Genomic DNA, 13,757 nt, shown 5'->3' with positions numbered 1-13,757 from the left:
TTGAAAGTCCGTGTTGCCCAGCAACAGCCCCAAAACATCACTGCTCTAGAGGAGATCTGCATGGAGGAATGGGCCAAAATACCAGCAACAGTGTATGAAAACCTTGTGAAGACTTACAGAAAACGTTTGACCTCTGTCATTGCCAACAAAGGGTATATAACAAAGTATTGAGATAAACTTTTGTTATTGACCAAATACTTATTTTCCACCATAATTTGCAAATCAATTCATTAAAAATCCTTCAATGTGATTTTCTGGATTTTTTTTCTCATTTTGTCTTTCATAGTTGAAGTGTACCTATGATGAAAATTACAGGCCTCATCTTTTTAAGTGGGAGAACTTGCACAATTGATGGCTTCTACACCTGCATTGCTTGCTGTTTGGGGTTTTAGGCTGGGTTTCTGTACAGCACTTTGAGATATCAGCTGATGTACGAAGGGCTATATAAATAAATTTGATTTGATTCTGACTAAATACTGTTTTGCCCAACTGTAGATAATCACTGAGCAGTGAGCACACACAGTGCAACATAGGACAAGCAACACGTTGCATACAGACAGAGCAGCAAAGAACAAAAAGCAGCAAGACAAAATTCATAAAAGCAACAAAGTGTTTCCACAATTCACAAGCTACAGACAACATGGAAAGGGGCAATACACAGCTAGGGATTATGTTCACAAATCTGAATGACCTTTAGCCATGTCTTCATGCATTTTGTGAAAGTGTGATATGTGGTGCAGTTATGTGTGTCTGATGGCAGTGTATTCCAGACATGGGAAGCTCTCACAGAGAAAGCGGATTTACTAAAGGTGCTTTTCCTTAAGGGAACTATACTCACCTCTCATGGCAGACCTTGTGGATCTGCTGCCATATGTTTGGGTTTTCTGTTTAACAAAAATACTGAGTGGAGGGGGAGCCAGGCCATTTAGGATCTTGAATAGAAGACATGCGTCGGTGTATTGCACAAGATTTCCCCAACTCAGGAGCTCATGCTTTCTGAGGATGTAACAGTGATGATGGCTATTGGGCTTCCTATCAAGCACTTTGAGAGCCTATTTGTAGAGACTGAATAGGTTTTAATGTTGTACAGCAAGCTTAGGCCCAACTTGTCAAGCAGTATGTTAAGTGGGGGAGTATCATAGATTTGAAGTACAGTTTTATAACCTCTGTAGTCAAACAATGTCGTATAAATCGGAAATTAGCTCGGTTGAATTTGGTTATTTGAATTACCTTTTTCACATGCTTTTTAAAAGAGAGGTTGGAATCAAGTATGATGCCAAGACACTTAAAATCAGATACCACCTGGAGCTTCTCCCCTGACACATAGACATCTGGCTCAGTAGCATCTGTTGCCCTCTTTGTGAAGAACATGCAAACAAGTTTTATTTCACATTGAGATGCAAACACTTTGTAACCTGGACCATTACAGTAGTGAGTTCTTGTGCAGCTTGTTGTTTGCTCTTTGCATGCACATATATCACTGTATCATCTGCATTCATTTGAACTTCAGACCCAGTACAGACAGAGGGCAGATCATTAATGTACAGGCTGAACGGGAGGGGCACCAGTATTGACCCTTGGGGCACGCCCACATCATATCTAAGAATGGGCGACAGCTCATTGCTCACTCTGACAAACTGAGTTCTGCCTTCAAGGTATGATTTCATCCATCTCAAGGCATCGGGGGGAAAAGTTTAACTTGGATAAATTTATAATGAGAAACTCATGGTTAACGGTATCAAAAGCCTTCCTTAGGTCCAGAAACACAGCCCCAACAACTCCCCCTTTGTCCATCTTGGACTTCACATTTTCCAGAAGAAAGCAGTTGGCCGTTTCTGTGGAGTGTTTCGCTCTGAAGCCAAACTGCATGGAGTGTAATGTGACGGGGCTGTTTTTGAGGTGGGCAATCAGTTGTTCTGCTACACACTTTTCAACAACCTTTGACACCACAGGTAGTATACTAATGGGCCTGTAGTTACTTACCTCAGCACGGTCACCCTTGGCAACACCCAGAGACCAATAGATGTGTTGGTGACCTTAGTAATGGGGCCAATAAGTGTCTCTTTGTAGTTTTTAAGAAAGGTAGAGTCCAGCCCAAACACATATTTGGCTTTAGAGTTCTTTAGTGAGCTAATCACCTTGTTCACCTTTGACTCAGAAACCTCCCTTATGATGAAGACAGGTTGAGAGTCATTCACTAGCACTGAGCTCAAGAAACCAGTGGAGGGGTTCTGTGTCAGTACCCTGACAGAGTCAATAAAGTATGAATTGAAGGTTATTGCTATTTCGACTGCATCCTGTGTTAGATTGTTATTCACCATGATTTCTAGTCTTTTTGCAGTGTTACTGTGGTCTTTCCCTGTTAACTTTTTTACATTCTCCCAGATCAATTTATGTTAATAAAAATGTTTGCCTTGGCCCGTCTGATTTCTTTCATCACTTTATTTCTCAACATGGTAAACCTACGTCTGTCATGCTCCAATTTGGATCTTAGGGCTATTTTTAGAGCATAATCTCGTTCTTTCATCAATTTCCAGATTTCTCCATTCAGCCAAGGAAAAGTGCTTTTTTGGATGGTTTGGATTTTATTTTATTTAGGAAACCATTTATTGTAGTCTGGATTGTGGATAGAAAAACCTGACTATCAGCTTCCACGTCTGTATAGGACAAGAGATCAGTTAATTCCCATAATTGCGTTTTCAAAATAGTTTAATTCACTCTTAGGTATTCTTAGTTGATCCGGCTTTCTAACAGTAGAGAGGTTAAACCTGCTCTTAGACAGCTTTCTGGCTATAAGTGTCAGATTATGATCAGATAGCCCAGTAACCATATTGAATGATTTAGTCACTCTCTCTGGTTTATTACTGAACACCAAATCAATCTGTGTTTTAGAGCAACAAGTCACCCTGATTGGTCCTTTAACTAGCTGTGTAAGGTCAAAGGTATTAGTGATCCATTTGAGGGTTTTCCGACAAGACTTGTCCTCATAATTAATACTAAAATCTCCCATTAAGATGACCTCTTTCCCAAAGTCACATTCCCTAAGCATGTTATTAAACTGATCAAAAAACACACTTTTGGTGGAAGGTGGCCTATACATCCCAATAAGGGTAAAAGACATTTGGGGAGACAGTGTAACGTTCAGGCCAATACATTCTAGTTCATTATCACATGACCACTCAATTTGTTTACATCGGATATGTCCTGTAATGTAAATCATCACACCCCCTCCTCTTCCTTCTATCCTGTCTCTCCTGAGAACATTGTAGCCAGGCACAATCAAAGCAGCAGATGGAGAGTTTTTATGGAGCCATGTCTCTGAGAGGCAGAGGAAGTCAAGGTTGGAGTCTGTGAGTAGATGTTGAATTTGATCACTTTTTGGAATGACACTACGAATGTTCAAGTGCCCCCCTAGTAGTCCCTTGGGCTTAGCTCGTGGGTACCAGATGACTCGAGAGGGATTGACATATTGAAAAAAGTTACATTTTCTGTGTTTTCTGATGGCTGGGTTTAGGATGTAGCGCAATTAACAATCCCTCCCGCCTGCACTGGATGCGGGGAACTAATTAAAACAGCTTGCGTACCAGAAGCAGAGTCAGGGATCGTAGCGACTTGGGTGTGGGTTTGTTTGAAGAGTCAAAATCTATCCTGGAGCCGGGTGAGTCGAGAGAAACCATGGGACCACAGCACTCACCCACTTGGCTCGATCAGTGGATGAGGCCACCCACTGCTTTCCACCCAGTGAGTATCGCTGGCTCGGTGATGTTAGGCCCAGGGTTGAGGCTGGCTCGGTGATGCTGGCTCAGTGATGTTAGGCCCAGGGTTGAGGCTGGCTCGGTGATGTTAGGCCCAGGCTGGCTTGGTGATGTTAGGCCCAGGGTTGAGGCTGGGTGATGTTAGGCCCAGAGTTGAGGCTGACTCGGTGATGTTAGGCCCAGGGTTGAGGCTGGCTCAGTGGTTGAGGCTGGCTCGGTGATGTTAGGCCCATGGTTGAGGCTGGCTCAGTGATGTTAGGCCCAGGGTTGAGGCTGGCTCAGTGATGTTAGGCCCAGGGTTGAGGCTGGCTCGGTGATGTTAGGCCCAGGGTTGAGGCTGCCCTGAGGCGGTGATGTTAGGCCCAGGGTTGAGGCTGGCTCGGTGATGTTAGGCCCAGGGTTGAGGCTGGCTCGGTGATGGGCCCAAGGTTGAGGCTGGCTCGGTGATGTTAGGCCCAGGGTTGAGGCTGGCTCGGTGATGTTAGGCCCAGGGTTGAGGCTGGCTCGGTGATGTTAGGCCCAGGGTTGAGGCTGGCTCGGTGATGTTAGGCCCAGGATTGAGTTGCATATCCTCGGAGAGCAGGAGGGTAGTGAACAGGTAGTTTAACAGTTTCCGATAAATATTGGACTTGTGTTTGTTACGCCTAAGCGGTTCAGTGGAATAGGGAGCGAGGTAGACTTGGCCATTATTCAGAACATTATGGTATGCTGTGTACTGTCCGCTCCCGTGGAATGGTGAACCAATGTGTTTGTCTGGGATGTTGGTTGATTCCCCAACAGTAGATTGATTGTGTCATCCCAGCAAGGACACACTGAGATTATCAGTAGAGCAGCTACATAACTGACAATAATGGCAAAGTACTGGAGATAAAACACATCATTGTGTTTTAAATCTTTACATGAGTTACTTAGCTGGGGTCGGCGTACACCTGATGTTTTTGACAAAATAACAGCATTGGTATGAGAAGCGGCACCTGCCGCACCACCCTGTCTTCCGTCCGCCATTTTTCACCCACAGCAATTCAGCGTCATCCGCTATCCACTTCGCATAGCCTTCAACAAACAAACTATAAAAAGGGTCAGTTACACAGTTAACATTCAAGTTTATTGAAGACCATTAAAATTTTAAAACTTTACAACAGTCTAACACTGACAAAATTTAACAAATGAGACTGTGTGAATCTTAAAACATGATCTCTACTGTACAAATATACACTATATTTACAAAAGTATGTGAACACCCATTCAAATATGTAGATTCGGTTATTTCAGCACACCGGTTGCTGACAGGTGTATAAAATCGGGCACACAGCCGTGCAATCTCCAGAGAAAAACATTGGCAGTAGAATGGCCTTACTGAAGACCTCAGTTACTTTCAACGTGGCAATGTCATAGGATGCCACCTTTCCAACAAGTGAGTTCATCAAATGTCTGCCCTACTAGAGCTGCCCGGGTCAATTGTAAGTGCTGTTATTGTGAAGTGAAAATGTCAAAGTGGTAGGCCACACATGCTCACAGAACGGGATCGCCGAGTGCTGAAGCGAGTAGCGTGTAAAAATTGTCTGTCCTCGGTTGCAATACTCACTACCGAGTTCCAAACTTCCTCTGAAAGCAACGTCAGCACAACAACATCGTCGGGAGCTTCATGAAATGTGTTTCCATGACCAAGCAGCCATACACAAGCCTAAGATCACCATGCGCAACGCCAACTGCGAGCCAGGCCTAATCGGCCAACATCAGTGCCCGACCTCAATAATGCTTGTCGTGGAAATTTTCCACCAGGGACAGCTCAATATTAAATGAATCATTATTTTCTGTTAACTGGAAAGGTTCCAACCAACTCAATGCACCATAGTGCACGTCGGTCTGGAGCTCCTCCGGGGCAGTCCCGTTAGTTCTCTTACATACTGCTTACACAGACAAGTTATATTTGCATGATTTACATGATTCATTATTCATCATTTATTCATCATTAACGTTTTGTTAATGCATTTGACTGACCAATACCTTACGAGTCTTCTTCTCTCCAAGCTGAAACCTTGAAACTGAGATACCCCTTTCACTTCTCAGATATTATAATATTCTGTGCATACTGCCAAATTGCTTATACTGATAGTGAGGATTCCTCCCAGGCACAATCAATCAGTCACTTGCATGAACCCAGTCGAATTGGTGAATAGAAAAGCACAAATATACAATTTTACTTCACATACCCTTCTCTTATCAATCTGATAGTTGTCATACGATTTTAAGGTAAGCATGAGATTATAGCTTCTATTAAAAGGGGGTTCTATACTTCTATTAAAGTTAGTGAAATCAACACATAAAACCAGACATTTCATCCTTTCAAACCCTTTTACTCTGGGTTGGACCATCTAAAATACACACAAGGGATCTGTAGACTCACATTGTTTCTATAGCTTTTACCTATAAAACCATTGCAGTAGAATTTTTTAACTCAAGACCCTCGCTTCATACAGTTACACATACAGTGCTGTCGGAAAGTATTCAGACCCTTTGACTTTTTCCACATTTTGTTATGTTACAGCCTTATTCTAAAATGGATTAAACAAGTTATAATTCAGCAATCTACACACAATACCCCATAATGACAAAGAGAAATCAGGTTTTTAGATAAAGAAAACATTACTGATTGAGACTCGAAATTGAGCTCAGGTGCATCCTGTTTCCATTGATCATTCTTCCATTGATCATTGATCATTCTTGAGATGTTTCAGGTGTGTGCCTTTCCAAATATTGGACATGATTTGGAAAGGCAAACACCTGTCTATATAAGGTCCCGCATTTGACTGTGAATGTCTGAGCAAAAACCAAGCTATGAGGTCGAAGGAATTGTCCGTAGAGCTTCGAGACAGGATTGTGTTGTGGCTCGGATCTGAGGAAGGGTACCAAAACATTTCTGCAGTATTGAAGGTCCCCAAGAACACAGTGGCCTCTGTCATTCTTAAATGGAAGAAGTTTGGAACCACCAAGGCTCTTCCTAGATCTGGGGAGAAGGGCATTGGTCAGGGAGATGACCAAGAAACCGATGGTCACTCTGAAAGAGCTCTAAAGTTACTCTGTGGAGATGGGAGGATCTTCCAGAAGGACCACAATCTCTGCAGGACTCCACCAATCGGGCCTTTATGGTGGAGTGGCCAGACTCTCAGACCATGAGAAACAAGATTCTCTGGTCAGATGAAACCAAAATTGAACTCTTTGGCCTGAATGCCAAGCATCACATCTGGAGGAAACCTAGCACCATTCCTACGATGAAGCATGGTGGTGGCAGCTTCCTGCTTTGGAGATGTTTTTCAGTGGCAGGGATTGAGGCAAAGATGAATGGAGCAAAGTACAGAGAGATCCTTGATGAAAACTCCAGTGCTTAAGATCTCAGACTGGGGTGACGGTTCACCTTCCAACAGGACAACAACCCTAAGCACACAGCCAAGACAATCCAGGAGTGGCTTCGGAACAAGTCTCTGAATGTCCTTGAGTCGGAGCCCAGACTTGAACCTGATCGAACATCTCTGAAGGGACCTGAAAATAGCTGTGCAGCAACGCTCCCCAGCTAAGCTGACAGAGCCCGAAAGGTTCTGCAGTGAAGAATGGGATAAACTCTCCAAATACAGGTGTGCCAAGCTCGAGGCTGTAATTTCTGCCAAAGGTGCTTCAACAAAGTACTGAGTAAAGGGTCTGAATACTTATGTTAATGTGATAATGTTTTTTTTATCTCTCACCTAAGCCACCACCATCTTTAAGTTTAGTTAACAAGTCTCTACATGTTCAACATTCATTGGTTCTATTTCATTAACAGGGCATGGGTTTTGTTTCAAAATGTGGTGGGGTGAAGGAAATCCCATAAGCATTTATGGTGTTATTGGTTTGAGGTAAGTCAGGTCCTGTACTTTTACCAAAAGTGGATATGTGCCAATCTTTGTCTGAGACTTTATTTCCCAGACCATTTAGATTTCCATTCATTAATTTTCATACAATGCGTTAACACTATCTTTTATCAAATGATCCATGAAGGGACTGAACATTTCTCAGAATACTTTCTACACCACTTACTGTCATGTCTTGTTATGTCTGTTCCTGTCCACTCTGTCTCTCTCTGCTGGTCTTTTTAGGTTACCTTCTCTGTCTCTCATTCTTCAGCTGTTCTACATCTCCCCTAACTAGCTCATTCACTCTTTCTCACCTGTTCTCTCTTCCCCCTCTGATTAGGTCTCTATTTCTCTCTCTGTTCCTGCTACTTTCAGTGTCTGATTCTTGTTTGTGTTTTTGATGCCAGAAGCAAGCTGTCGTCTCGTTTGCTTCCACCTTGTCCTATCCTGTCGGAGTCTGCCTGGCAGGTGCATCCTGCACTATACTACGTTCTTTTTGTTCCATTGTCAACGTTGGAAGAGGATTTATGCCATTCCTGTTTTTCATTAAAGAACTCTGTTTTCTGTTAAAACCGCTTTTGGGTCTTCACTCAAGTACATAACAGAAGAATCAGACCAAGAATGGACCCAGCGGCTCCGGACCCTTTTCACTCCGCCGTCGAGATCCAGGGAGCGATGCTAGGCAGACACGAGGAGGAATTGTCTGCTGCTCGACATGCCGTTGAGACCCTGGCCGTCCAAGTCTCCGACCTCACAAGACAGGTTCACCAACTCCACCTCGATCCACCGCCCACTTCCAGGGTTTCCGAGTCTCCGGAGCCCAGGATCAACAACCCGCCCTGTTACTCTGGGGAGCCCACTGAGTGCCGCTCATTCCTCACTCAGTGTGATGTGGTGTTCTCTCTCCAGCCCAACACTTACTCCAGGAGCGCAGCCCGCATCGCCTACGTCATTTCTCTCCTTACCGGACAGGCGCGTGAGTGGGGCACGGCAATCTGGGAGGCGAGGGCCGAGTGTATTAACCAGTTTCAGGACTTTAAGGAGGAGATGATACGGGTTTTTGACCGTTCTGTTTTTGGGGAGGAGGCTTCCAGGGCCCTGTCTTCCCTATGTCAGGGGAATCGATCCATAACGGATTATTCTATTGAGTTTCGCACTCTCGCTGCCTCTAGTGACTGGAACGAGCCGGCTTTGCTCGCTCGTTTTCTGGAGGGTCTCCTCGTCGAGGTTAAGGATGAGATCCTCTCCCGGGAGGTTCCTTCCAGTCTGGACTCCTTAATAGCCCTCGCTATTCGCATAGAGCGACGGTTTGATCTTCGTCGCCGAGCTCGTGGAAAGGAGCTCGCGTTCTCCGTTGCTCCCCTCTCCACATCACTGCCACCTGCCGCATCACTGCCACCCTCCTCCGCCGGCTCGGATGCTGAGCCTATGCAGCTGGGGGGTATCCGCATCTCGGCCAAGGAGAAGGAACGGAGAATCACCAATCGCCTCTGTCTCTACTGCGGCTCCGCTGGTCATTTTGTCACCTCATGTCCAGTAAAAGCCAGAGCTCATCAGTAAGGGGAGGGCTACTGGTGAGCGCAACTACTCAGGCCTCTCCTTCTGGATCACGCACTACCTTTCCGGTCCATCTCCGCTGGCCCGGTTCATCTGCTTCCTGCAGTGCCTTGATAGACTCTGGGGCGGAGGGCTGTTTTATGGACGAGACCTGGGCTCGGGAACATGACATTCCTCTCAGACAGTTAGGGAGCCCACGGCCTTGTTCGCTTTAGATGGTAGTTCTCTCCCCAAGATTCAGCGTGAGACGCTGCCTTTAACCCTCACTGTCTCTGGTAATCATAGCGAAACCATTTATTTTTTAATTTTTCGTTCACCTTTTACACCTGTTGTTTTGGGTCATCCCTGGCTAGTGCGCCATAACCCTTCTATTAATTGGTCTAGTAATACTATCCTATCCTGGAATGTTTCTTGTCATGTGACCTGTTTAATGTCTGCTATCCCTCCTGTTTCCTCTGTCTCTTCTTCACAGGAGGAGCCTGGCGATTTGACAGGGGTGCCGGAGGAGTATCACGATCTGCGCACGGTGTTCAGTCGTTCCAAGGCCACTTCTCTCCCTCCACACCGGTCGTATGACTGTAGTATTGATCTCCTTCCGGGAACTACTCCCCCCGGGGTAGATTATACTCTCTGTCGGCTCCCGAACGTAAGGCTCTCGAGGATTATTTGTCGGTTTCGCTCGACGCCGGTACCATAGTCTCCTCCTCCTCTCCCGCCGGAGCGGGGTTTTTTTTTGTTCAGAAGAAGGACGGGTCCCTGCGCCCATGCGTGGATTATCGAGGGCTGAATGACATAACAGTTAAGAATCGTTATCCGCTTCCTCTTATGTCTTCAGCCTTCGAGATCCTGCAGGGAGCCAGGTTTTTCACCAAATTGGACCTTCGTAACGCCTACCATCTCGTGCGCATCAGGGAGGGGGACGAGTGGAAGACGGCGTTTAACACTCCGTTAGGGCACTTTGAATACCGGGTTCTTCCTTTCGGCCTCGTTAACGCTCCAGCTGTCTTTCAGGCACTAGTTAACGACGTCCTGAGAGACATGCTGAACATTTTTGTTTTCGTTTACATGGACGATATCCTGATTTTTTCACCGTCTCTCTCGATTCATGTTCAGCACGTGCGGCGACGCGTCCTCCAGCGCCTTTTGGAGAACTGTCTTTATGTGAAGGCTGAGAAGTGCACTTTTCATGCCGCCTCTGTCCCTTTTCTCGGTTCCGTTATTTCCGCTGAGGGCATTAAGATGGATCCCGCTAAGGTCCAGGCTGTCATTGATTGGCCCGTTCCTAAGTCACGCGTCGAGCTGCAGCGCTTTCTGGGCTTCGCTAATTTCTATCGTCGATTCATCCGTAATTTCGGTCAGGTGGCAGCTCCCCTCACAGCCCTTACTTCTGTTAAGACGTGCTTTAAGTGGTCCGTTTCCGCCCAGGAGCTTTTGATCTTCTTAAGAATCGTTTTACATCCGCACCTATTCTTGTTACACCTGACATCTCTAGTCAGTTTGTTGTTGAGGTTGACGCGTCAGAGGTGGGCGTGGGAGCCATTCTTTCTCAGCGCTCTCTCTCTGACGGCAAGGTCCATCCTTGCGCGTTTTTCTCTCATCGCTTATCGCCGTCAGAACGTAACTATGATGTTGGTAATCGCGAACTGCTCGCCATCCGCTTAGCCCTAGGCGAATGGCGACAGTGGTTGGAGGGGGCGACCGTTCCTTTTGTCGTTTGGACTGACCATAGGAACCTTGAGTACATCCGTTCAGCCAAACGACTTAATGCGCGTCAGGCTCGTTGGGCTCTGTTTTTCGCTCGTTTCGAGTTTGTTATTTCTTATCGTCCGGGCTCAAAAAACACCAAGCCTGATGCTTTATCTCGTCTCTTCAGTTCTTCTGAGGTCTCCACCGACCCCGAGGGATTCTCCCTGAAGGGCGTGTTGTCGGGTTGACTGTCTGGGGAATTGAGAGGCAGGTAAAGCAAGCACTCGCTCACACTCCGTCGCCGCGAGCTTGTCCTAGGAACCTTCTGTTCGTTCCCGTTCCTACTCGTCCGGCCGTTCTTCAGTGGGCCCACTCTGCCAAGTTAGCCGGCCACCCCGGCGTTCGGGGTACGCTCGCTTCCATTCGCCAGCGTTTCTGGTGGCCCACTCGGGAACGTGACGCGCGTCGATTTGTCGCCGCTTGTTCGGTCTGCGCGCAGACTAAATCTGGGAACTCTCCTCCTGCCGGCCGTCTCAGACCGCTTCCCATTCCCTCTCGACCGTGGTCTCACATCGCTTTAGATTTCATCACCGGACTGCCTTCATCAGCGGGGAAGACAGTTATTCTTACGGTTGTCGATAGATTCTCTAAGGCGGCTCATTTCATTCCTCTCGCTAAGCTCCCTTCTGCTAAGGAGACGGCTCAGATCATTATCGAGAATGTTTTCCGAATTCATGGCCTTCCGTCTGACGTCGTTTCCGACAGAGGCCCGCAGTTCACGTCTCAATTTTGGAGGGAGTTTTGCCGTTTGATTGGGGCTTCCGTCAGTCTCTCGTCCGGCTTTCATCCCCAGTCTAACGGTCAAGCCGAACGGGCCAATCAGACTGTTGGTCGCATTTTACGCAGTCTTTCTTTTCGTAACCCTGCGTCTTGGTCAGAACAGCTCCCCTGGGCAGAGTACGCCCACAACTCGCTTCCCTCGTCTGCTACCGGTCTATCTCCTTTTCAGAGTAGCCTCGGGTACCAGCCTCCGCTGTTCTCATCTCAGCTCGCCGAGTCCTGCGTCCCCTCCGCTCAGGCTTTTGTCCAGCGTTGCGAGCGCACCTGGAAGGGGGTCAGGTCGGCACTTTGCCGTAATAGGGCGCAGACTGTGAGGGCCGCTAATAAGCGTAGGACCAAGAGTCCTAGATATTGTTGCGGTCAGAGAGTATGGCTCTCCACTCAGAACCTTCCCCTTAAGACAGCTTCTCGCAAGTTGGCCCCGCGGTTCATTGGTCCGTTCCGTATTTCCCAGGTCATTAATCCTGTCGCAGTGCGACTTCTTCTCCCGCTATCTTCGTCGCGTTCACCCGGTCTTCCATGTCTCCTGTGTTAAGCCCGTTCTTCGCGCCCCCGCTCGTCCCTCCCCCCATCCTTGTCGAGGGCGCACCCATCTACAGGGTTCGTAAGATTTTGGACATGCGCCCTCGGGGCCGTGGTCATCAGTACCTAGTGGATTGGGAGGGGTACGGTCCTGAGGAGAGGAGTTGGGTTCCCTCTCGGGACGTGCTGGACCGTTCGCTGATCGATGATTTCCTCCGTTGCCGCCAGGTTTCCTCCTCGAGTGCGCCAGGAGGCGCTCGGTGAGTGGGGGTACTGTCATGTCTTGTTATGTCTGTTCCTGTCCTTTCTCTTCACTCTGTCTCTCTCTGCTGGTCTTTTTAGGTTACCTTCTCTGTCTCTCATTCTTCAGCTGTTCTACATCTCCCCTAACTAGCTCATTCACTCTTTCTCACCTGTTCTCTCTTCCCCTCTGATTAGGTCTCTATTTCTCTCTCTGTTCCTGCTACTTTCAGTGTCTGATTCTTGTTTGTGTTTTTGATGCCAGAAGCAAGCTGTCGTCTCGTTTGCTTCCACCTTGTCCTATCCTGTCGGAGTCTGCCTGGCAGGTGCATCCTGCACTATACTACGTTCTTTTTGTTCCATTGTCAACGTTGGAAGAGGATTTATGCCATTCCTGTTTTTCATTAAAGAACTCTGTTTTCTGTTAAAACCGCTTTTGGGTCTTCACTCAAGTACATAACAACTTACTATGTGGTGTGGGTATACAAGTTGTATATTATTATATATTTCTTTCCATTGTCACTTGATCAAATCTCTACTATTCATACAGCATATTTGGTAATAGTACTCTCTCCTTTTCATATCTTCACATCACACAGAATCTTTACAAAACAATCTAGGTATTTACATCCACACCACCAGCAACGATCACAGCGCAGCCAGCACGAGAGGTACACATATCATGTTTGAGGCATCAATGAACAGCCCTTAGCCATTTAAACAACATATACAATATATTTGACCTTTATTTAACTTGGCAAGTCAGTTAAGAAACTAATTCTTATTTTCAATGATGGCCTAGGAACAGAGGGTTGATTGTCTGTTCAGGCGCAGAATGACAGATTTGTACCTTGGGGATTTGAACTTGCAACCTTTTGGTTACTAGTCCAACACTAGGCTACCCTGCCACCCCAGCTGTTACACTCTCAAAATTTTCAAGGGCTTCTCCTGTCAGTGCCTGTGGATCGACGGGCGGTTGTGGACAGAACCCCTAGATAAAGTTATTGATAGAAAAACTCAGCTCACACAGAATTCATTCAGACATGCACCTCTTTCACCCCCGGGGCCAGTCCCCTGACAGATATCATTCACTTAGTTCTAATAATATATCTTATTCAGTGGCAACCCGTCATTCAGGGCAGGTGGAGCACCTGTGGGGGTTGCCTGTTTTGCATGATATTTTGGCATTAATACGTGTCACATATCAGTTTGCAAACAATGTAAACAAAAAGGAAAAAAATCAGTTAATAATGCAGAATACAAACATGGT

Source organism: Oncorhynchus masou, chromosome 22, assembly GCF_036934945.1.
Source record: "Oncorhynchus masou masou isolate Uvic2021 chromosome 22, UVic_Omas_1.1, whole genome shotgun sequence".
NCBI lineage: Eukaryota > Metazoa > Chordata > Actinopteri > Salmoniformes > Salmonidae > Oncorhynchus > Oncorhynchus masou.
Note: the sequence above shows the minus strand (reverse complement) of the source record.